The sequence below is a fragment of the Monodon monoceros genome, unplaced genomic scaffold, assembly GCF_005190385.1.
Source record: "Monodon monoceros isolate NGI ecotype Baffin Bay Population unplaced genomic scaffold, NGI_Narwhal_1 Super_Scaffold_2, whole genome shotgun sequence".
NCBI lineage: Eukaryota > Metazoa > Chordata > Mammalia > Artiodactyla > Monodontidae > Monodon > Monodon monoceros.
In genome coordinates, this window is record NW_021703776.1 from 86,838,797 (window position 1) to 86,865,028 (window position 26,232).

General features: G+C 40.0%; 1 protein-coding gene and 1 long non-coding RNA gene across 2 annotated transcripts in view; one reads left to right on the forward strand and one right to left on the reverse strand.

Annotated features, from left to right (window-relative positions):
* Positions 1 to 21,222, reverse strand: part of LOC114901528 — a 25,622-nt gene extending 4,400 nt beyond the window's left edge. The window contains exon 1 of the long non-coding RNA XR_003795216.1: positions 21,041 to 21,222. This is a non-coding gene — a long non-coding RNA (uncharacterized LOC114901528). The remainder of the gene's footprint in view (positions 1 to 21,040) is intronic.
* A 223-nt stretch (positions 21,223 to 21,445) lies between these two features.
* BPGM (bisphosphoglycerate mutase) overlaps positions 21,446 to 26,232 on the forward strand; it is a 30,957-nt gene continuing 26,170 nt past the window's right edge. Inside the window, exon 1 of the mRNA XM_029234472.1 lies at positions 21,446 to 21,560. The gene's annotated coding sequence lies outside the window, so the exon portion shown is untranslated. The remainder of the gene's footprint in view (positions 21,561 to 26,232) is intronic.

Genomic DNA, 26,232 nt, shown 5'->3' on the forward strand with positions numbered 1-26,232 from the left:
TTTTTTTGCGGTACGCGGGCCTCTCACTGCTGTGGCCTCTCCCGTTGCGGAGCACAGGCTCCAGACACGCAGGCTCAGCGGCCATGGCTCACGGGCCCAGCCGCTCCGTGGCATGTGGGATCTTCCCGGACCGGGGCACGAACCCGTGTCCCCTGCATCAGCAGGCAGACTCTCAACCACTGCGCCACCAGGGAAGCCCGGCAGGCAGATTCTTAATCACTGCGTCACCAAGGAAGTCCCAATATGTTCATTCTAATATTATTTTATTAGTTTGCTTGATATTAAACTAGCCTAGAATAGGTTTCTCCAGAACAGACCCTGAGACTAGGATTGAGGCTAGTTTATTTGGAAGATGATCTCCAGAAGCATTGGTAGGGGAGGGGACAGTGAGCCAGGGAAGGGAAGGTAGCCTGAGGAGGATGCATTCACAAGTATGTTACTACCATGGGGAACTGGGGCTCATTTCCATTGTGCAACCCTGGGAGGTGGTGGAGAGCACACCTGAGAATTGTCCCACCCCAAGGATGAGAAAGATGGAGAATTTAGCTACTAAGTCCCATCTGTCATGGGAGCTGTTCCCAAGGATGTTAACTCCCTGGCACTTCCAGTCAGCCTGGCACCCAGCATGCTCCTGTGGTCAGAGAAGCTCTCAGGCTAAGGGATGCAGGTACTGGCAATAGAAAGCTATCAGTGTACAGGAATCAGTATCCTGTACAGTAAAGGAATACTGAGGGCCAAGAGGATATGAGTGGTGCCAAAAGTATCTACTTCAGAGACATAACTGATTATAAACACATTATTTAAGCTTCCTGTTAATGGGAGGAAACCAGAAGGCCAGAGCAACCAAGGGTGGCAAGATAAGGAAAGCATAAACTGTAATCTTTGTGATAGCAGCCCTACTTTCTTCCCACACAGATCCTTGCATGCCTCTCCTCAACCCCCAGGCAGTCACTGAAGGTCAGGCTAAGAGAGGCTTGAGAAAATTTTTGCTTGTCTTCATAGAAGACATTGGAAACAGGTCAGAGGAGGAGCTTTACAGAGCACAGCCAGCAAGACAATGCAGTCCCTTTCTCGTCAATGGGAACTTCGTGCCTATATTCCAAGAAAATAATATTTCTTTCTCATGCTGTAAATTTTTTTATACATCTTTACTGGAGTATAATTGCTCTACTATGTTGTGTTAGTTTTTGCTGTACAACAAAGTGAATCAGCTATATGCATACATATATCCCCATATCCCCTCTCTCTTGAGCCTCCCTCCCACCCTCCCTATCCCAAAGGATATATTGGGGTATATATCCCACCCCTCTAGGTCATCACAAAGCACCAAGCTGGAGGAATCAGGCTCTCTGACTTCAGACGATACTACAAAGCTCCAGTAATCAAGACAGTATGGTACTGGCACAAAAACAGAAATATAGATGAATGGAACAGCATAGAAAGCCCAGAGATAAACCCACACACATATGGTCACCTTATTTTTGATAAAGGAGGCAAGAATAAACAATGGAGAAAAGACAGCCTCTTCAATAAGTGGTGCTGGGAAAACTGGACAGCTACATGTAAAAGAATGAAATTAGAACACTCCCTAACACCATACACAAAAATAAACTCAAAATGGATTAAAGACCTAAATGTAAGGCCAGACACTATAAAACTCTTAGAGGAAAACATAGGCAGAACACTCTATGACATAAATCACAGCAAAATCCTTTTTGACCCACCTCCTAGAGAAATGGAAATAAAAACAAAAATAAACAAATGGGACCCAATGAAACTTAAAAGCTTTTGCACAGCAAAAGAAAACATAAGACAACCGTCAGAATGGGAGAAAATATTTGCAAATGAAGCAACTGACAAAGGATTAATCTCCAAATTTACAAGCAGCTCATGCAGCTCAATGTCAAAAAACCAAACAACCCAATCCAAAAATGGGCAGAAGACCTAAACAGACATTTCTCCAAAGAAGATATACAGATTGCCAACAAACACATGAAGGAATGCTCAACATCACTAACCGTTAGAGAAATGCAAATCAAAACTACAATGAGGTATCACCTCACACTAGTCAGAATGGCCATCATCAAAAAATCTACAAACTGTAAATGCTGGAGAGGGTGTGGAGAAAAGGGAGCCCTCTTGCACTGTTGGTGGGAATGTAAATTGATACAGCCACTATGGAGAACAGTATGGAGCTTCCTTAAAAAACTAAAAATAGAACTACCATATGATCCAGCAATCCCACTACTGGGCATATACTCTGAGAAAACCATTATTCAAAAAGAATCATGTACCACAATGTTCACTGCACCTCTATTTACAATAGCCAGGACGTGGAAGCAACCTAAGTGTCCATCGACAGATAAATGGATAAAGAAGATGTGGCACATATATACAATGGAATATTACTCAGCCATAAAAAGAAACGAAATTGAGTTATTTGTAGTGAGGTGGATGGACCTAGAGTCTGTCATACAGAGTGAAGCAAGTCAGAAAGAGAAAAACAAATACTGTATGCTAATGCATATATATGGAATCTAAAAAAAAAAAATGGTTATGGAAGGGTAAGCTGTGACAAAGTGAGAGAGTGGCATGGATATATATACACTACCAAACATAAAATAGATAGCTAGTGGGAAGCAGCCGCATAGCACAGGGAGATCAGCTCGGTGCTTTGTGACCACCTAGAGGGGTGGGATAGGGAGGGTGGGTGGGAGGGAGGGAGATGCAACAGGGAAGAGATATGGGAACATATGTATATGTATAACTGATTCACTTTGTTATAAAGCAGAAACTAACCATTGTAAGGCAATTATACTCCAATAAAGATGTAAAAAAAAAAATGGTTATGAAGAACCTAGGGCCAGGACAGGAATAAAGATGCAGATGTAGAGAATGGACTTGAGGACACAGGGAGGGGGAAGGGTAAGCTGGGACGAAGTGAGAGAGTAGCTTTGACATATATACACTACCAAATGTAAAACAGATAGCTAGTGGGAAGCAGCCGCATAGGACAGGGAGATCATCTCGGTGCTTTGTGACCACCTACAGGGGTGGGATAGGGAGGGTGGGAGGAAGATGCAAGAGGGAGGAGATATGGGGATATATGTATAGCTGATTCACTTTGTTATAAAGCAGAAACTAGCACACCATTGTAAAGCAATTATACTCCAATAAAGATGTTTAAAATATATGCTTAATATATCATCACTTCTCATCATTTTCTATTTTAAAACAGATTACTGCCAATGCCATGGGTGGTTCCTAAGAGTTTACATTAAATTTCCTTCATCTCAATGCAATGCATTTGTGTGTATATGTGTAAGTGTGTGAAGTCAGGGGTTTCCGTAGACTTAGAGTGAGTTACAGATTTCTGTTTTAGGAAAAAGTTTACAGATAAGGGAGCTGAAACCAGGAGAAATGAAGTGACTTGTCCAAGGTAACAAGGTGTAAGACCACCACTCAGGGGCTTCCCTGGTGGCGCAGTGGTTGAGAATCTGCCTGCCAATGCAGGGGACACGGGTTCGAGCCCTGGTCCGGGAGGATCCCACATGCCGCGGAGCAACTGGGCCCGTGAGCCACAACTACTGAGCCTGCGCGTCTGGAGCCTGTGCTCCGCAACAAGAGAGGCCGCAACAGTGAGAGGCCCACGCACCACGATGAAGCGTGGCCTCCACTTGCCACAACTAGGGAAAGCCCTTGCACAGAAACGAAGACCCAACACAGCAAAAATAAATTAATTAATAAACTCCTACCCCCAACATCTTCTTAAAAAAAAAAAAAAAAAAGGCCACCACTCAGACCTGATTTCCTCAAATTGAAGTAGACTATTTGGCAATGTGCATGGATATGAAATGCTTTCCATTAGCTACATCCATACTGAATAACTCAAGATAACTTTATCTTGGCAATTCACTGAATACTACACAAATACACAACTGTTCAAAAGGTTCCCAGTGCACTAGTAGAAATATTTTGCCCCATGGAGATTCCAACACTTTAACGGGGATATCTTCAAAAGATTTTGAAAAATACTGCCAATTCACCACTTGCAGATGCTTCTGGATACAGTTATTAGAGTCCATAATGAACTGCTCAAGACCCTTTCTTCTCTTTATCTTCTCTTCTTACCCATATCTTTACTTGGGTGTCACCACATGCTCTTTACACTAGTTTTTTCAAGTGGTGGGTTATAATCCATTTAGTGGGTCATGAAATCAACTTAAATGGGACACAATCAGCATTTTAAAAAATGAAATTAATTAGATTAGAAAATATCAGCGTATAACACAGCAAGCATTATTTTATGAAATTTTTGTTTCAGTCATATACGTATGTGTGTGCACTGGGTGGCAATTTTCTAACTGTGGATTACAGTCAAAAGCACTTGAAAGTCAATGGCTCTCAGAGGGTCTCATAAGGACTTTAAAATGCTTTAACTCTGATTACCCCTTTCTCAACTCACATGTTGTGTTGGGTACTATTTTTATAGTAACACAAATAATCATTTATCACAATATACAATGCCTGGATTTACCCACGTTTGCTAATTACATCTGTGAACTTTTTTTATTACAGTAAAACTCACATAAAATTCACAGTTTTAACCATTTCACAGTGTACAATTCAGTGGCATTTAGTACATTCACAATGATGTGCAACCATCATCACTATCTGGTTCCAGAACATTTTCACTACCCCAAAAGGAAAATCCATGCCAGTTAAGCAATTACTCTCCATTCCTTCCTCTCCCCAGCCTCTGGCAACCAGTAACCTGCTGTCTATGGATTTGCCTACTCTGGACATTTCAAATGGAATCATACAATATGTGACCTTTTGTGTCTGCCTTCTTTCACTTAGCATGTGTTTGAGATTCATCCATATTGCAGCAAGCATCAGTACTTAATTCATTTTTTGTGAATAATATTTTATTGTATGGATACACCAGATCTATTTATCCATCATCCATTGATGGACATTTGGGTTGTTTTTACCTTTTGACTATTATGAATAATGTTGCTATGAACATTTGTGTCCAATTATCTGTTTGAATAGCTGTCTTCAGTTTTGGGGGTTATATACCTAGGAGTGGAATTGCTGGGTCATATGGTAATTCTTTGTTTAACTTTTTGAAGAACTACCAAACATTTTTCCACAGTGGCTGCACCATTTAAAATTTCCACCAGTAATGTACAAGGGTTCCAATGTATCCACATCCTCACCAATACTTGTTTTTTTTTTTAATTTTTATTGGAGTCTAGTTGATTTACAACGTTGTGTTAGTTTCAGGTGTACAACAAAGTGAATCAGTTATATATATACATATATCCACCCTTTTTAAGATTCTTTTCCCATATAGGTCATTACAGAGTATTAAGTAGAGTTTCCTGTGCTATACAGTAGGTCCTTATTAGTTATCTATTTTATATATAGTAGTGTGTATATGTCAATCCCAATCTCCCAATTTAACCCTCCCCGCTTTCCCCCTGATAACCATAAGTTTGTTTTCTATATCTGTGATGTTTATTTATTTATTTATTTATTTTTGGCTGCTTTGAGTCTTTGTTGCTGCACGTGGGCTTCTTCTAGTTGCAGCTAGCAGGGGCTACTCTTCATTGTGGTGCACGGGCTTCTAATCGCGGTGCCTTCTCTTGTTGCAGAGCATGGACTCTAGGCGTGCAGACTTCAGCAGTTGCAGCACGCGGGCTCAGTAGTTGTGGCATGTGGGTCCTAGAGTGTGCGGGCTTCAGTAGTTGCAGTGCATGGGCTCAGTAGTTGCGGCACACGGGCTCACTAGTTGCAGCACGCGGGCTCGAGGGCTCAGTAGCTGTGGCGCATGGGCTTAGTTGCTCCGCAGCATGTAGGATCTTCCTGGACCAGGGATCAAACCTGTGCCTCCTGCATTGGCAGGTGGATTCTTAACCACTGTGCCACCAGGGGAGTCCCTGTGATACTTATTTTTATTTAAAAAATAATCATAGCCATTCTACTGGGCATGAAGTGGTATGTCATTGCAGTTTTGATTTGCATTTCCCTAATGACAAATGATGCTGAATATCTTTTCATGTGCTTGTAGGCCATTTGTACATCCTCTTTAGAAAAATATCTATTCAACTCATTTGCTCACTTTGTGATTGTCTTTTTGCTGTTGAGTTGTACAAGTTCTTTATAAATTCTGGATACTAGACACATCATTTATATAATTTGCAAATAATAGCTCCCACTCTGTGGTTGCCTTTTCACTTTCTTGATAATGTCCTTTGATGCACAAAAATTTTTAATTTTGATGAAGTCCAGTGTATTTTCTCTTTTGTTGCTTGTGCGCTTGGTGTCATATCTAAGAAACCATTGCCAACTCCAAGATTATGAAGATTTACCCCTATGTTTTCTTCCAAAGGTGTTATGGTTTTAACTCTCACATTTAGGTCTTTGATCCATTTTGAGTTAATTTTTGTATGTGGTGTAAGATAAGGGTCCAACTTCATTCTTTTGCATGTGGGTATCCTGAACTTGATTTTAGAATCATTTTTCTTCTTTCTAAAGTGTATTCTTTTAAAAGTTCCTTTAGGGAAGGTTTCTTGGAGGTAAATTCAATCTATGCCAGTCTATGTCTTTGTTTCCCTTGTCCTTGAAAAAAGGTTTTGCTAAGGCTACAAATCTAGGTTGATGGTTATTTTCTCTTCAGAACTTTGAAGCTATCATTCTCCTGTGTTGTGGATTCCATAGCTGCTATTGAGAAACCTGATATCTACTTGTTGTCCTTTGTAAATTATCTACCTTTTTCCTCTGCCTGTTTTTAAGATCTTCTCTGTCTTTGATATTCTTTGGTTTTACTAAAATATATCTGGGTATGACTTTCTTTTTATGTATCTATTCTGTCTTGGACTCTATCTGTGGATTCATGTCATCAGTTTTGGGAAATTCTCAGCCTTTGTGTCTACAAATATTGCCTTTTTTTTTTCTGTTTTCTCCTTCTGGAACTCCAATTAGATGTGTTATATTTTCTCATTATATCTTCCATGTAGCTGACCTCTCTTTCAAATTTACTGCCTTGTCTCTATGCATTATAGTCTGAGCATTTCCTTCAGACTTAATTCTCTCTTCACCTGCATATATTCTGCTGTTTACTTCATCCACTGAGTTATTAATTTCAATAATTATATTTTATTTATAAAGGTTCTAATTTATTTTTTTGAAATATGCCTTTTTTTGAATTTTATTTTATTTATATTTTTATACAGCAGGTTATTAGTTATCCATTTTATACATATTAGTGTACGTGTGTCAATCCCAATCTCCCAATTCAACCCACCACCATCCCCCCCGCCCCCTGCCACTTTCCCCCGTTGGTGTCCATACATTTGTTCTCTACATCTGTGTCTCTATTTCTCCACTTTGTAGAAATCCCAAGGCTTAATTTTCTAATCCCAGTGCTGGTATTGACATTTTTCCCTCAAGGCAATCCTAGCCTTTCCATTTGTTTAAACTGCTCATCATTCCAAATTTAGTTGTTTTCATTTTCCATTTTTGGCACATGGGGATACCACTTATTTCTTGTATGTCAGTGATGTATTAAAACTATGTTTGAAATTTATCCAGGTTCTAGTCATCTCGTAGTGGGAGAGTCATTCTGTCTAGTCCATCATAATCTTAGCTGTGAAAAGCATTAGAAAAATTTTAATCTATATCAGTTGAAGGTTGTAACTTTGGAAGAAAAAAGAAGTGAGAAACAAATAATAAGCCATGTAGATGTGCTGAATAACAGGATTTGGTTTCTTGGACCATGATTGTATCATGTGTCTTTTTCTAGAAAGAGAGACAGCAGAACAGATGAAGAAAAGTTAGTTATAAATGGGGCTAAAATGGCTTGAACCAAATTCACCCTAAAGAGCAAAAAAGAAAAATGTCATCTTATAACTGACTACTTAAAATAAGTCACATTTTCATGAGATGATATGCTTCTTGAGAATAAAGAATATATTTCTCCCATACTACTCAGGGCCCCAACATAGGATAAGTACTTATGTAATCTGTGGGATCCAAGACTGCTATATTAAAAAGATCTTTAAAGGTTATGCAGTTTAACCTCTTAAATTTACAGACAAATAACTTGGATAACAGTTTTAAGCAATTTATCCTGAGGTCACACAGCTACTATAGCAGATCATGGGAGTAGACCCCAAATCTCCTGACTCCAGGCCATGCGTGTGTATTACACCACACTATATCATTGAATTGAGTCAGTATGAATTGTTCAAGTGTGTGGCACTGCATACCAAAAAGAAGGGGGAAAATCCTCTCTTCGAACTAGTTGTTTTTCTTCTTTTCCTTTTACAGAACTGATGACTTCATACATAACCTTGTTTGCTGAAAGAAGCACATATTTTCTATGAATATAAATACTCTATTGTATATTTTTTAAAAATAGTTTGCACTGTAAGGGCAAATTAAAAAAAATTTTTTTGGTAATAGTTCAACTCCTAATCTCAGTGGTTACGGATACTGCCCAGGAGTAAGCAAGAAATAGAACTTCAGTTAGAGATCAGGAAAGAGCTGATTTGTGCATAAGAATCAAGGTGTCTCAGACAGAGACACAAATAGCAAAGAGGTGAAGAGGGAAAGAGCGAGCTGTACATGTGTGAGGCAGTCAGGTTGGGATCTAAAATTCTAAAAGATGGATATGCTTAGCTGATTTGGGGGAAGTTCTGAAGAGGTGAAGACTCAGTGTACACTGTCTTTGTCTATTTTCTACCTCCCTTCATGGTGAGGCTGAGTAGAACTGAACTGGAGTTTCCTTAGTGATTCTTTAGTAAAAGGCTGCCACATGGTCGAAGGTTTGCTTGTAGCACTATGAACTCTCATTTGACCATTAGGTACTCAGTTGCTTTACACAATACTAGCAATCCAAGAGAACATGTACAGGGCATCTTAATTTCCTTCCCCAGTAACAGAAATGAGCTATGCAGGCAGGGTAGGGAGGATGTATAGGATAGATGCAGCTGGGCTGAGTAGAGCAAGGACCCATCAAGGACAGGTGTATGTATATATAGGTGAGGAGAGCTAGAGATGTAAGTAACATAATGACAACTCTGGATGTCCAAGAATAGACATAAGACTTTCCCACAGTTCACAGCCAGGATTAGTAACAGATCATCTAGAAAGAAACTACCCCTGTTTTACTACTTAAATAGTCCCATTGCACCACTGATGGACATAGCAGGGAATGATAAAAGATGGGGCAGATACACATAGAGAGGGTGTGGTCAGAGTGGATATGGGGGGACTAGTCAGGAGGTAACTGCAGCCAAAGTGAAATGATACCATCTTGAATAACAAAAGAGTTGTAAGTACAGTCAAAAAGATATTTGAATGTTCTAAGAGAACACTACATAAAATTTTGGTGCCATAAACTTGAAAGAAATGTCTGATTACATAGGAAACACAAATTACAAAAATTGACTTAAGAAGAAAAAGGAAACCTTAGTAGACCGGGTTGCACCAGGGGTGAGAGGTGGGATTGAAAGGGTAAAAAGTATGTAAAAATGTCTACCCTCTAAAAAGTTCCAAGCTAGAATGATTAATCAAAAGAATGCTATCAAACACTTAGGGGACTTCCCTAGTGGTCCAGTGGCTAAGACTCTGCACTCCCAATGCAGGGGGCCCGGGTTCTATCCCTGGTCGGGGAACTAGATCCCACATGCCTTAACTAAAAGATCCCATATTCCGCAACTAAGAGCCGACACAGCCAAATAAATTAATTTTTTTTTAAAAAAAGAAAAAACATTCAGAGTGCAGGTAATATCTATGATATTCACATTATTCCAAAGCATCAGAAAAGAAGGCATTTTCCCAATTCATCTTACAAGGTTAGAATAACCTCAGGACCAAAATCTTCCCAAGAATCATTCAAAACTGTAGAACAGCCTCTTAAAAAATATAAACTAAAAATTATAAATAAAATATATAACAACTGATTCTAATGGCATATTTGTAAACCACAGTGCGCCCAAATATGCTTTACTTCAGAAATTAAAAGATAGTTAAATACTAGAATATCTATAAAGTGATCAACCAATGAATTTTATTAATAGAATAGAAGATTAAAAAGAGCAGAAGGTCAGGAGCCAGTCATTATAGCAGAAATCAGAGGCTGAAGAAGCAGCCAGGGGGTCCAGTCAAAATAGGTGAAGAGGGTTATTCCAAGCAAACAACAGGGACAGTGAGAAAACTAAAGTATACGGGTTGAGTCGGTAAATTAGACATTTGGTGATCTTTCCTGTTGTTTTTTCTTTTTCCCTTAGGGGTCCTTCAACTACAACAGGAAGATCCTTCCTAGCACAAATAATTCAAGCTGTTTAGTATTCCCCATGAGGCTCCCATTGGTGTGCTACCAGTACAGCTGGAATTTAAAAAAAATTAGTAATATCTAATAAAATCACAGATTTCTTTGTGAAGCTGGCTGGTGATGAGAAGTCATATTAGCCCAGAGATTATACCCGTGAGATGTTAAGATCTCTAAGGAGAACTCAGTAGATCAACAGACATTTGGGTTAGATGTCGAGAGTGGGCTTTGGCTACTGGTGGCCCCAAGGAGGAAATCTGCCCTCGTCACTCACTCGGTGACCTTGAGTCATTTACTTCAACTCTTGAGTCTATATTCCCATCTGTAAATGGAGATAACGTGACATATCTCTCAGGGTTGTTATGAGAATTAAATGAGATAATGAAAATGAAGAAGTTAGAACAAAGTCTGGCCCATAGTAAGGCATAGTAGCCCTTATCTTACATTGATTATTATTGTATTTGTTGAAACTGAGGCCAATCGCCAACCCCTTCATCACACATGCTTTCTCCTCTGACCACCGGAGAGCACATCAACATTGCCCTTCCCAAGTGAGAAATGCCCTTAAGTTCTGCAGCCTGAGACCTCAGGAATGCTCTGGTTAAGCCACTCTTCGTGAATTTTGTCAGAAGAGCAAACCAACCTTCTTGAAGGGCATAAGCAAAGTATCTGCTTTCCTCCTGATATGTTAGTTCAGCAAGGAGTGGGCAGGATATAAGTTAGTGATTGAATATAAAATTATATATAAATATTGAGATACACTAGGTTTCTGGCATTAGGAAGCAAGGTAATTTGAGGTATTAACTTTCTTTTCCTTTTATATTTTAGAATATTACTTCTTTGAAGTACTATTCTATACATATTTTCATTTTTTCCTGAAAATAACACTGTGAAGTACACAGGACAAAGTACAGTTTTTACCTGTTTAACTGGTGTGAAAATTGAGGCTCTGGAAAGTTTAGTGACTCATTCAAAGCCAAAGAGATATTTGGTGTCAGAATCTGAACTGCCACCCAGATCTTAAGACATCATGTACAGGAATGCTCTTTTGTTTCTTTCTTTCCCTCCCTCTGTCCTTCCCTTTTTATTTCCTTCCCTCCCTTCTTTTCTTCCTTTCTTCTTTTCTCTTCTTTCCCTTCCCCCAGCTCCTCCCCCTTTTTCTTCATCATGCAATATTTCACATATATATATGTCTGATCTAAATAAAATGAATGCCCATTAACCCACCATTCAGCTTAAAAAATATACTACCAATGCTTCTGAAGCCCCGTGCATTCCACCCCCTACTGTAATCACTATCCTGGATTTTGTAGTTATCGTTACCTTTTCTTTCCAGTTTTATCATCTTATCACTTATGTTTCCCTACAAATATCTATATTGCTTTATTCTGCATATTGATGAACTTTCTGTAAATGGAATCATACTGTCTGTATTCTTTTTGGCTAATATGCATCTGAGATTCATTCCTGTTGATGTGTATAGCTGTAGCTCATTTTCACTGCTTTAGAATATTCCATTGTATGAATATACTGCACTTTATTCATCTGTTCTCCTACTGATGGGCGTTTGGGTTGTTTTCAGTTATGTGTTATTCTAAACAAAACTGCATACAACTCCAGTTGCACATGTGCAAGAGTTCTTCCAGTGAAATTACTGACTCATGGAATGTACCTACCTACGCTTTAGTGGCTAATGCCAAATTGTTTTCCAAACTGATTGTACCAATTCCCATAAGCATATGAATTCCAATTAGTCCCCATTTTCATCAACCTGGAATTGTGAGAAATCTTAGCCCATTTCACACCTTGTGCTCAGATCTTGGATTCTAAACACCACTCTCTAATGAAAGGAACCAGAGTTCCTTGGGGAAATAGTTGATTCCAGGGCCAAGGCAGGTAATATATAAGATGAGACTAGAACATCTTTTGCCAGAAAGTAAGAACATGCTCCAAAAACAAAACAAAACACAGGGGCAAAGTAACTCCTAAGTGCCAGAGCTGGAACAATTTGAGCAGCAAAACATATAATTACAGTATTAGATTATAATCCATAAATAAATGAGTCCACACTGATAAAAATAATAAATGAAATAAATAAATGGTAGAGATGGGACAACTCTTCCTTACGGTAGAACTTGAATTAATAAATGTAAAAGGAAAGAGAAAAATATAAAATCACCATGAAATACCACAATAATAACTGTTGTAGCCAAATTGCATCAATAGATGATAAAACTAGTGGGTAAAAGTTTGAGGAGAAATAAAGTTTCATGACTTCAAAAGATCTCCCCCAACATACTTATTAATTACAAAGGGAAAGATGTAATTTTATGGTGGAGAAACTTGGCAGAAACCATGTTAACCAAGTGATCAGGGTTAATACCACCAATAATAAAATATATCAACATCATGAACCCTGTGATATGATGCAGTGAAGAGAACACAATATTTCATGGTATTCTCACCTAAACTGCAGAACCTGAGTTCAATCATGAAAAAACATTAGGCAAACTCAAATTGAGAGACATTTGGCAAAATCATCTACACTCTTCAAGAATATCAAGGTCATGAAGGACAAGGAAAGACTGAGGAGCTACTGCAGACCTCAGGGCACCAAGGATAACTAACAACTAAATGCAATGTGAGATCCTAGATAAGATCCTGGAATAGAAAAGGGACATTAGTGGGAGATTAGTGGCAATATTTGTATAAGGTCTTCAGTTTAGCTAGTAGTACTGTACCAATGTTAATTTCCTGATTCTGACGATCGTAGTATGCTTATGTCAGATGTTAACATTAGGGGAAGCTGGGTGAAGGATACATGAAACTCTGTACTATTCCAGCAACTTTTCTATCAGTCTAAATTTAGTTCGACATAAATTTTTCACCAGTCCAAAGTTGTAAAATTGGTAACTAAGTATGGAAAGAAATAGGTGTCATAAAGGTAGGAAGTAGAATATCAGCTGTATGCCTGATAAAGTTGTTGGATAATGTGGCTCAAGTATGAGGCAACAATAAGCTTCTTAATACCATCCCCAGACCTAGACACACTGACTATCCACCCAGACAGGCAGCACTAGACCCTGAGGTCTATCAGGCAAAGGCAGTGGCTTTACAAATAAGATCATTCATGCACTTTCTCTCTGAAACAAGCCAATTGCAGGAATCTGTCCACATGTGTCTGTTTCTAAAGCCAGTGTTCTTAAGAAAAAAAAAAACAGTTTGAGATATAATTTATATACCATAAAAGTTACCCATTTTTAGCATATAATCCAAATGAGTTTCAGCGAGTTTAATACAATTGTGCAACTATCACCACAGTCCAGTTTTGGATTCTTGCTGGAAGTCTACTCATTTCTTAACATTGCTCAGACTTTACCTCTTCCATTATGTATCTATAATTCTCACATCCCTGCCAACTCTTCTCACCCCCAGCCCCTCCCCACACACACTTAAGAACTTCCCCTCCCCCATCCAACCAAAACACCCTGTGAGTCCTCAATGATTGCACTTGCACATGTATTTGTTGGACCGTGATTCATAGTTCATGAGTTGGTTTCGCTCTTACTGGGCCATGCTCCTGGAGGATAAAGATCATGTTTCATGTATCTTAATATCTCTTGCTCCTGGCACAGCTTATGGTAGGCATTAATAATATTGTTAATTCTCTTCCTTCATTCAATGAATAATTGGTTACTTTTTGGATTGATTTGCTGGTTGGGACCAGACCTGTGCATTTCTGAAGGTTTTACTTATTTTCTCCTTCTTCCTTTTCCTTTTCTTGTCCTTCTTTGTCACCCATTTTATAGAAGGTAGAGAAGCAACAAAGCATAAAGAAATATATGTGTTTAGGCAAAGAGGAATATATATATATATATATATATATATATATATATATATATATATATATAAAGCAACAGTTATCAGTTTTGGATAAAAAATGAAATATTTACCATAATATTTTGTTAAAAGTTGGTCCGTTATTAATATTTTGCCTAATATAACTGACTTTGAATCTGAGAACATAGGTTTTTTCCTAATGGTCCTAAAAATAATTTTCAACAGTAGGGAAGTTTTAGCAAGCTATAGATGCTTGGCCTTTATATAATTGCTTAAAGTTTCGAAGGCGAAGAAATGTAGGTCATTTGGCATTGCAGTTCTCTGCTCCAGCTGTCACTGAATAATCATGGATCACAACAACCGGAGTTTCAGCCCATCATCTCTCCAAGAACCATCAAGTGTTAGAGCCTCTGCCATTACTCGTAAGTCTAATAATAGTCTATAGAACACCACGTATGAGAATAGCCTTTCTTGCTAATTTTTATATTCTGTGGCTACCGACAGGAGACTTACCTGTTCCTCTTATCTGACCTCACAGAGAGATGATGGCAGAGACTAGTTAGGAGACTCAACTGGCATAAAGAGACCAACACTCCAGTGGCCAGAAGTCACTGATGGTTACCAAACTGGTAACAAATTCTGTACTCTCATTATTCTTTACTTGAAAACTCACTAATAAGTGAAGGCAGTCAAACTATTTTCTAAATTTATTTAATAAGGATTCTGTAAGGATTTAAATGGGGAATATAAAGAACTTTGTCTCATTCAAGCTGGAGTAACAGTCTACAGGTAAAGTAGCTTCTCTCTTCTAGGTGCAAAATAGTACCTAGAAGTAGCTAGAAATGACAGATCTCAAAGCTACCACAGAACATTCTGGTAAAAAAATTCTGGGACCTCAGGTAGCCTCCAAAATGTTTATTATACATGGAAAAGATATTTTATATGACAGGGCTTAGTTTAGAAGCTGAAAATGATTTCGTCTGTAAACAGATTATCTTTTGCCCGCTATTGTGATTTTTTATATACTATTTTAGATTTCTTTATTTTTCCTTGTGTATTTTTTAAATCTCTTAGGCTTCATGTTAGCTCACTAGCATTTGTGGCCTGGCACCTGTTTTGACTACGTAATCATGTGTCTTTCCCTACATAGTGCAGACCCTGAAGCCTTATCTGCTAGGACCAGCCTTCCGCTGCCCTAGGAGGGCCTCCCAGTTGCTTGCTGTATCTGTTTTTCCCCAGAAGAAAACAAGAGAAAATTAACAAGGTTGATTTTACTCTCTACATAAGAAATTATATTGGGCCCTTAATCTATTGTTGAGACTATTGTTAAAGTTAAAATTTACTGAGCTCTTTCCATGTGTTAACTTATTTAAACAATATAGCTTTATGAGGTAGATAACCTTACCATGGCCCATTATACAACAGAAGGAATAAGGCAAGGGTGTTAAAAAAAAAAATTTGCCCAAGATCATATGGTTAGTACTGGACTGGAACCCAGGCGGACTGGCCCCAAAGCCCACACTCTTAACCCCTGCACTACTGAATTTCCTTTGAACCTCCAAATCATGTTTTCCCCCTGCTGGACAACAACTAATCCCCAGGAACACACTTACATTAGAGATTCAGCCTGGGAATTAGGAAAATTGGGTTCTTATTCTGCGCTTTAACTACCTGGAAAGGAAGAGCATTCTAGGTAGGGAAAATGCTTGTGCCAAGGTCTAATGGCCATAGGGAAGAGGAAAGAAGGCCAATACCAGGGACAGTGGGAAGCTATTGCAGTGTTTCAAGCTGGGGGAAGGAGGGGGTTAGCTGTACCATGATCACAAAGATCACCCTGCCTGGCTAAAAGAGAGGAAAAGTGGATTCAGGAAGATTTGTTAGGAAGCTACTGAGAAAATCCATGCAAGAGGTGATGGTAGTTTGGGCTAGGGTACTGGTGTAGTATGGGGGGTGGGGCAGGAAGGATGGAAAAAAGGTATCTTCTTGGGACCTCCCTGGTGGTCCAGTGGTTAAAAATCTGCCTTCCAGTGTAGGGGACACGGGTTCGATCCCTGGTTGGGGAACTAAGATCCCACATGCCTGGGACAACTAACTACTGAGACTTCACGCTCTGGAGCCCCCGTGCCACAACTAGAGAGAAGCCCGTGCGCCGCAACAAAGATCCCGTGTGCTGCAACTAAGCCCCAGCACAGCCAAATAAATAAATAAATTCTAAAAAAAAAAAAAAAGAGCGAGAAAAGGTATCTTCTTGATTGAAACTGATTCTGATTATATATTCTATTATATATAGAGCCTTTAACAAAACATTCCAGAAATTACACTTCCAAATATGTGTTACTGCCTTAAAAGTGTCATATTGGTAGGTTATACACCCATTTTAATGATGCTGCATGGCTCTAAACAATTTTGTAAAGCCTCTTAGAAATTCGTTTAGAACCAGGTTGTAACCAAACCAGAAAAACAGACTTATTGCTCTCTATATAGTCATACTTTATAAATCCCCAAAGCTAAGGAACTATGTGTAACATTGTTAACTTTATGCAGGCTTTATGAGAACTTCCTTTTATGAGTTTGACCTTCCAAGGCATATAGTGAGGACACTTTGGGAAGAAAACTAGCAAATGTTGGGCAGGGGTGAACAAAAGCTAAGTTGTCTGATTCTTTATCAAAGAATGAGGGTATATTCTTTTGGCAAAGAGGGAGCCAACTTGGGAAATTCAGAGACAGAAGAAATCCTTGGACAGTCAGGAGGGAATTTTTTGTTTGTTTGTTTGTTTGTTTTTGCGGTACGCGGGCCTCTCACTGTTGTGGCCTCTCCCGTCGTGGAGCACAGGCTCCAGACGCGCAGGCTCAGCAGCCACGGCTCACGGGCCCAGCCGCTCCGCGGCATGTGGGATCCTCCCGGACCAGGGCACGAACCCGTGTCCCCTGCATCGACAGGCGGACTCCCAACCACTGCGCCACCAGGGAAGCCCGGGAATTTTTTTTTTAAGGGAGCAGATAACCAATAAATCTTAGGAGACTGACAACAAATTTCTTACAGAAAAAGAAAAAGAAGAATGAAGTTATAGCCATCCGTTTTTAGAAGAAGTAGGAAGCATGGTGGGGAGAGCTCAAATTTCAGAACCAAGTCAAACTCAGACTCTCTAATTAGCTGTGCAGGTTTGCACAGATTGTCTCTGTGCCTTACTTTCCTCATCTGTAAATTGGAGACACATATGCCAGGAGTTTTGTGAGGTTTTATTAATTGAGCCCTGATTTCCAACCCCTCCCTCAATTTCTTTCACCTCAATACCTTTTCTTCAGGTTAAAGAGCAGGAAACTCTGGGGGGAGCAGGGGTGAAGGGGCTACCCTACAGGAGCTTTCAGGCTTCCCTGGCTTCAGCTTTCTTAGCTCTGCAATTCCAGGCCACAGAGAAAAGAATGCCTGGCGACTTTATCAGCCTCTCTGCAGAGAAGGCCAGCAGCCAGTACCTTTGGTTCAACAGACATTCCCAGAACACCCTGTCATTTAAGGAAAGCAGCAGCCCATTTACGTCCCTGAATCTTTGAAAGAAACTGAAACAACCTCAACGCCCAAGAGTAGGAAACTGGTTGAATTGTGAGACATAATACCCAAAGGCACAGTCACCTGATGGAATTTTAATCGAAGAAGAATATTAAATGACATGAGGAGATGTTCATAATGAATTAAGTAAATATTGCCATGAACCAGTATATATACTACGGATTCCTGTCTTCTTTTTTTTTTTTTTTCCTTTCTCTTTCTTCCCTTTGCGGTACGAGGGCCTCTCATTGTTGTGGCCTCTCCCATTGCGGAGCACAGGCTCCAGACGTGCAGGCTCAGCGGCCATGGCTGACAGGCCCAGCCGCTCCACAGCATGTGGGATCCTCCCGGACCAGGGCACGAACCCGTGTGTCCCCTGCACCGCCAGGCGGACTCTCAACCACTGCGCCACCAGGGAAGCCCGGATTCCTGTCTTTTTAAAATAATTGATTTATAGGGAAAAAATAGAAGGAAATAAAAATTAACAATAAATTCTAAGTGGTAGGAATGTGGGTGTTTAAAATTTTTTCTTTTCTAAGCTTTATGCAATAAACATAATAGTTTTAATATAAAGTATAATACATAAATCTGATATAGCATTTGAAAAACAACTCCACAAGGAGAAATTATGACAACTTCATTCACCCCTCGATGCTCCACGTTGTACAGTAGGGAAATTTCATATAGTTCAGACTTCCCAATACCAGAGGCTCCCAGCCCAGCAGTGCATCTGTACTCTCTTTGGCATTCACATCTTGACAGTCACCTCTCTGGGTGGCAGCAAGATAACTAAGGAAATTCCTGTCCTGTAATCTCTGCAGGAGGCCAGGTCTCCATGTGAGTAGAGAGCAGGGAAAGGGGAGGAAAGCACAAGGCCTAGACTTTCTTGAGTTCTTAAAACAAGAGTACATGTAAGTAGTTAAAACACTTTACATTTATCATTACTGTAGTTGTTAAGAATAACTACCATTTACTGAACACTTTCCTTGTGCCAGGTACATCCTGCATTATCTCATTTAATTTTCACAATGGCCACTTAGATATTATCCCTATTTCACAGATAAAGACACAGGCTGAGGTCAGACAACGTGCCAAAGTTCCCAGTGCAAGGAAGTTGCAGACGTAAGGTGTTTCAGAGATTGCAAAACTATTTCAACATGGCCTCAGTTATTCTTTGCACTACTCTGTGAGATGAGCATTCTGTTTTAACTTGTAAAATGAAGGGACAGATGGCTTCAAAGTCTCTTCTAAGGTTCTACATGGCTGATCCCAAAGGGCATTTCCAGTTTTTGGTTTCAGTAGAGGGGTCGTGTACTGAATAGGTCAATAGGTGGGAGCCAAACACTTTGGGCCTGTTACACTAGATTACGGGGAGCATATTTTAATCTGACCCTGAAAGACGGTAGCGTGTGGTGGGAGACTAGATACTAGCAGCAAACAACCAGATCATAACGATAAGATTGTCAAGGAGACAATCTGTAAAGGGGATATAGGATCAACTACTTTCTGGAGTTTGCTGGAGGGAAGGAGAGAGCCAAGGCAGAATAGCCTAGGTCTCTGGATGATGTTTTGATGCATGGTGGACCAGCTCAACCCCACCTGCAAAGGCCCTGTGTAAATAGCTGTGAAATTTAGGCCCAGTATGTAGGCTTTCATAAAATTGTATTTTATTCAGGTCCTGAATAAGACAATCTGCTACTAATTCTTAAAGTACTATATGTGTTAACATTGACTTTTTGATACACTCACATAACAGAAAGAAAGACAACATGGCTATAATACTTTACTGCATTTTCATTTCTTATTTGGACGAAAGTGGGACTACACCAAAAGTTGTTTGAAGTAGTGAACTGAGACCCTGAGTTATTTTCATGCTATCTATACTGTTTGCTACATCAGAAGTAAATTTTCATGACTGGTCTCAATGGAAATAAATTTTCAAATTAGTAATCTTGATTTAAAAAAATATTGCTTTTGTGTGTGTGTGTGTTAGGGGGGAGCAAGAGGCAGCAGGAGAGGAAGCATTTTCCCCAGAATTATGAATTAGCAACCTTGGATCCTTGCCCAGGCTCTGCCCCCAACCAGCTAAGTAATTTTGAATAAACTTCTTAAATTTCAGATTCCTCACCTGTACAAGGAGATTCTAAAAGGCAGGTGATGTTTGATGTTGTTAATGTTCTATGTGACAAACCAGCATTCCACTGGTATACATAACAGTAAAACAAAATCCAGTGAGCCCTTAAGTCCAGATAAGTATCGCTAAATGCTATAAGACTGACACTTGTCTTTATCCTCCAGAGTATGGATGGTGGGCACTCTAAGTAGGAAGCTTTGATGTTACACTAGCAGAAAAGGTTTCCCTTCACTTTGTCCTCACCTGGTACAGAGAAAAGGAAGAGGAAGTGGGTACGAGTATAGGATTTGGAAGCTGCATTCTTGGGAGTCAAGACCGGAAGCCGCCTCCTCCAGTTGCTCTGACCTGACCTCTAGTTAATCCCGTACAAGTTTAATTTGACTGTCCCTAGATGGTACCTATCACCTGCTGGGATCTGTCAGTCCTTGGATTTGTGCTCTCCCAGAAGTAAGGGTCTGTTCTTTGACATCCTAGGAGGAATTGTTATGCTCTAAGAAGGATAGAGGAGATACAGAACTAACTACCAATGCTTACATCTTAACGAATTCAATACATAATGTGTCACAGGGTTAAAAATGTGGAAATTAGCTTTTCAAATTTATGTTTAATTATTCTGAGGACCTGCTTGGCCATCACGTATCTACTGGACTTGTTATGAGGATGAAATAGGAAAAACTCAAAAGAGGATACTAAACACTAGGTAGGACAGCTTTTAGAAATCAAGAAGCAGAATTTCCCATGTGGTCAGGCAAACAAACCAATCATTATTTTCACACCCACCCAAAGGTTCTGACACTTTATGCTTCAAAGGCTTGTGTGGTAGTTCAATCCTACTTGAAGAAGCTTACAAGGCCCTGTGCCCAGCTTCGAGTATTTTCATAGATTTCCCTTGTTCAGTAACCGTGGCCCCCCAATTTATCATTCTCATATCACTCCATTCTCTCTTCGTCTGTTCTATAAGCTTTTAGTGCCTTCCATGTTCACTGTTCTTCCCCCAACCAAAATAATCTCGGGGGATTGCCTAAGGGGAAATCCCTATAAAAGTATCAACACTAGGAGAGAGTGAGGACGAGTTACTGCCCATAAATCGGGCACTTTAAAGGCTTTTGCTTTAATCACCGTTTAGGACTTAAAACCATGAGGAAAGGAGGAGCTTTCCTCCGCGAGGAGTGCCCACCTTCATCCGCCGGCTGCAGTTTCCCAAGAGTAAAGGAAGGCATCACCTCATCACTTCCAAGATTCCGTCGACCCTTCTCTACGTTGGCAGGTATTTCCTTCACGACGCCAAACACTTTCTAACACCTCGACCGCTTAAGCGCTCCTGAAGTTTTCCAATTGCCGTGGCGACGCTCCCGGCTTTGTTTTTCTACTTCCCTAGGCAGAAGCCCGCCCACTAGCGTCAAAGCTAGCTCCTCACTGGCCCGAAAGTGTGCTCGTCTCCTCAGCAAGCCATTTAGAGCCTTACTTTCTACGCCGGGGATTTGAAAAACGGAAAAGACCTCGACCTGTTCCTGGGAGTAGGGTGGGGCTGTGAATGAGTGACAGCTTGACCCTCCAATAGTCAGAGCCATAGGACCTGCCCCTTGTGGCTCCGGGGCTAGAAAAGAGAGTCGATGCCGGCAGCAGCGATGAGTCTTGGGAGGTACTGGCAGCTTGGCGGTTCCGAGGAGCGGCTGCTGCTGGTGGCCTTTTTGCAGGTGAGTGGTTTTAATATTGCTGTTGCGAACGTTTCCATTTCTCAATGATGTGGTGGTTTATTTTGGCGTGCGGGAGGGCCAGTTCCTTTCCTCCCCGGGTTCAGTCTTTGATGGGAGTCTGGCACTCGCGCGTCCACCCCTCAAGCTCCGACCCTCACTTATCCCCCAGTTCCCGCTCAGCTGTCCCTTTGTCAGAATAAGCCTCTCTGGTCTGACAGCCGAAAGGAGGATTCCGCTTGGTAGAGGTACCTTGACGGCAAGAATAAACAGGAATTGAAGGGAGTGATGAACTCAACTCCCCTGGACGTCTGAGGCACGGGGTGACAGAGCCCCGTAAATAGTAGGGCTCCCACTGGAAGGGAGCTCGGTGTGTTTTCAGGGCTGTGCCACTATATTGAGGGCCATGGCAGACCTGGCCCTAAAAGTCTCAGTAGACAGAAAAAACTTGAACGTCATGAAAGGAGAAAGGTGAATATCTGCAATGGTTTATGGAGGGTTCTAGTCTGGAGCTAAATCACAGGTTCTTCGAACCACTACAAATGAAAAAATAAGTGTATTTCTTCTCCTTTCGAAGGGATGGGGGCCATATTACTGGAGAAGGACAACAGAAATGTGTAATGGAAGTGAAGTTCACAGTTAACGTTTTAAGGATAATTGGTTGTTAGTTAACTTATTGTAACTCTCATTCCCCTACCACCTCCCTTCCAAATTATGGAGGCTTTATAGCTTGTGAGTGGTACCAGAATGTTAACTGACTGAATGCACACTTTTGGGAAAAAAAATCAAATGCTATCTTTCACCAGTAGCTATTAGGGTTTTCTATAATGAAAGCAGAACACATGTCATTTTGTCTTTTATTTTAAAACTGTCTTCCCTGAGGCCAGGGGACTAGGTTTGATCCATCTTTGTGTTCCTGTAGCACCTCACACACCACAGATGCTACTCAATTGTGGTGGGGTTGAGAGAAGCATAATTCAAACAAATGGTGTCATGGAAGGAGCTCTGAGTTGGCAGTCAAGGCACCTGGGTTTTAGTCTTGAAGCTAGTTGTGTGATCTTAAATCATTTCAGTTATCTGTCTCTTAATTTTCGCATCTTTAAAAAGTGGATGTCGCATTGGATTATTTCCAAGGTCCATGCCTGTGTTCAAAGTCTGTTTTAAACTAAAGATCCTTAGACGTTTTCCACCACAAGTACATCAGCAAAATCTCATTGCAGTAAATTCCTAACCAGCCTGTTAGCAAATAAAAGTTCCCAGCTACAACAGTAGTACCTGTTCTTTTGTGTCCATATTTAAACCAAACCAAGTGGATCATTGTAGAAAATTTGGCTTCTGTCCAGAATGAACATTGTACAGAAGTATAATGTGGCAGAAAATGTCATCCTTTATTCCATCACTCAGAGGCAACCACTGTTGGTGTCCGGGTTGATCTTTCAGTCTCTCTTCCTCTTTTGCCTCCTATGGTTGGTTGAAATTAAGTGGCATGTTTCATTTTAAGTAATGACATCTAAATTCAGCCATGCCCTCATCTTTGTGTGTCTGGTGCCTAGAGCAGAGAGGACACGCCAGTGTCTGAACTGTTAGGTCACTTGAACATCCTTGGAATGAAATCTGGTGTGAAGGGATATTTATATGGGGAAATAGGACTAAAAGTATCACTTAATAACAAAACTCTTTAACAGAAACTCGACCACAAATATGGATAAAATATAGTTTATAAAATGTAAAATAAATGTTAGCCACTTCACTAAAGCATTTGGATTGTAGAATATTGCTTAGTATTTGGTATGCTTCTAGGACTGTATCTTACTGGCAACGCCTCTTTCCTGAAACACAACATTTGATTGCATTCCTACTTCCACTGTCTAATTTAACCTTTTCTCCTTACTGCCACCCTCATTTTGCTTTATTCCCAGCTTTTACTTCTGCTCATACCATCAGCAAGTCAGGATCACTCTCAAGGGCCTGAGGTCTGTGTCAGTGTTCATGTGTTAGTCAAAGTCTGCTCCATTCAACCCAGAATACCTCACACTCTTTGGTAGACCACTTCACCATAATCTCATTTAGTCTTCTTCATAGCCCCTTGAGAATAGTAATTAGATAGGAAGGAGGTGTCACGAGTGGGTGTTGTGCACATCAGTGATGCCATGCAGGCTGGAACAGGCCACATGCCCCAGGCACACACATATGCCATTACACGTGTGTCCCTTTCCTGTGAAGAGGGGTCTACCTGCTATGGTTTGTTACCTTTGTAACAAGTGGTTAATAGGTATAAAGTTGGAGAATGACAGGGTAATAGTGTCTGGAAAACACCTGTAAGTAATAGCGTTTGCTCCTGGTAAAGAGTTGTTCTTATAATGCAAACACAAATGGAACAGTTCCCATAAAGCTTTAGGAAAAGTAATAGATTATGGAACAATAGGTACTTTTGGATATAGTCATGTTTGAACTTTTCGTAATGAGCTGGGCTTGGGGAAAGGCATATTTTAAGACCCTAAGGAACTGAGCTCCAGATTTTATTTCCACTGTTCCTTTTTAATCTATCAGAAACACGGTTAACCTCTCTTTTTCCTATCCTCACATCTAGCCAGCCTATCTTTATAGAGTTAGATCCCTAATGCAGCAGAGGTTAAGAGTTGTTCAAAGGTATGTAGTGAGGATTTGGACCAGGGAAAACATCCAAGTGGTCTAGGGTAGGATTTGAATATTTAATATTTAAGGGTAAGCTTTAGCTCAAAGCAACTCTGGCTCTGCATGCCTTATTTTATATTACTTCAACATTATATCATTGATCACATTTCTTACTCAATTTTGAAAACAGTAAACAAACTGTTTAGACTGGACTTTATCCTGTAATTTTCCCCACCTGTTCATGAGTTGCCATACTAGAGTATTAGACATTATTATTTTTCAAACACCTGAGGAAAGGAGGAAGCACTGTCCTAGGAGCATTGGTTTGGGAGAGAGGACGAGACTCAGTTATGGTGGGTGAGGGAGAGGTATGTGAAATTATATGGTTTAATGAGGAGCAGGTGTAGGAGGCAGCAGCAAGATTTTTAGCTACATTTGTTGATACTACCTAGAGATTCTGGAAGTATTGTAGAAGTAACCTCAGTAAATGCAATGGCCTGATGTGTACCAGTCTCCTACCTACCTACCCACCCTCTCCATCCCTACCTTGCCAAAAGGATGCTAATCTTGAAACATAACTCGACTTTACGGTGACATTTATGGAAAGGATATTTTTTACCCTGTCGCCAATTTAGGTGGGAAAAAATGCATATACGTATATGTATTTCAAAAGGTCTTTGAAAATATGAGTCACCTGCAAATTGTGTTTTCTTCAAATCGCCTATTTGTTTCTTTTTTGCCAAGGCAATTCCATAGCACCCATTCCTGAGCAGGTATACATTCACCTGAAGTGTGAAGCATTTATAAAGATGTCTAATAAAAGTAATGCATGTCAAAATGACAGATTATATTTTTGAAGTTGGTTAACAAGATGAATAATTTTTTCCCTCTTCTATCTTGAACCCATTATTAAATAATTTGATGAAGCAAAATAAACTACTCAGACTGATTTAAATGTGCTCAGTACTATCTTCTGTGAGGGATAAAAATAGTTATGAATGGGATTCCATTATTCAAGGCACTTGCAGTTCTGGCCAAGAATGAAAGCAGGTGATTTAATAATGTTGGGATTATCCCATGACAGGATGCTTAAAGGTTCAAAATGCTGATGTGATTAGTAGATCTGAATAATCCCAGCTAGGCCAGGGTTTGGCAAACTAAGGCCTTCTGACCCACTACCTGTTTTTGTACAGTCCACAAACTATGAATGGTTTTTAATGGTTGAAATAAATCAAAGTATAACAATATTTCATGTGCATGAAAATTATATGAGATTCTAATTTCTTTGTCCATATGTAAAAGACAAAAAAAGTTCCAATATGTTTATTGGAACACAGCCTTATTTATTCATACATGCATTGTTTATGGCTGCTTTCAGCAAAATTGAGTAATTGTAACAGAGACCACATAGCCCACAAAGCCTAAAAAATTTACTCTTTGGCCTTTTACAGAGAAAGTTGCCCCCACCTGAGCTAAGCTGAAGTGTCTTTCACATCATTGCCTTTACCCCTTTTCAAGAGCCATTATGCTTGTCCAGGTCTTCATTAAATGTTACCAGAATGGTTGCAGAAGCCTCACAAGTATTCAAATCCCTGGTTTTCCCATCTCTCTTACTTGTAAGTGCTGCCTGATCCTCCTAAAATACACATTATTAACCCTTTAATGATGTCCCAATACTTAAAGAAGAACCTGTGTTCTTTGGCACAAGGCCCTTTTGGGGGCCACTATTCAGTCTTATCTTTCTAGACTAGTCTCCTCCTACTTCCTTGTTATACCCTATACTTAGTTTAAGGTGGTCATATAATTTTCCAGATGGGACCTTCAAGTGTGAAAGGGGCCCTATAATAAGTATGTTGGGAAAACAGGCCTAAACCGAGACTGTTCTAGGCAAACCAGTTTGAATGGCTCACCATTTCTCCATAAACACCTATTCCCTTGCCCTCTACTCACTGTTCCCTTAGGCTGGAATTCCTTTTCTTTTTTCTATAAATCTGAATCTTAAACATCCTGGAATTCTTTTTCTTTTTTCTATAAATCTGAA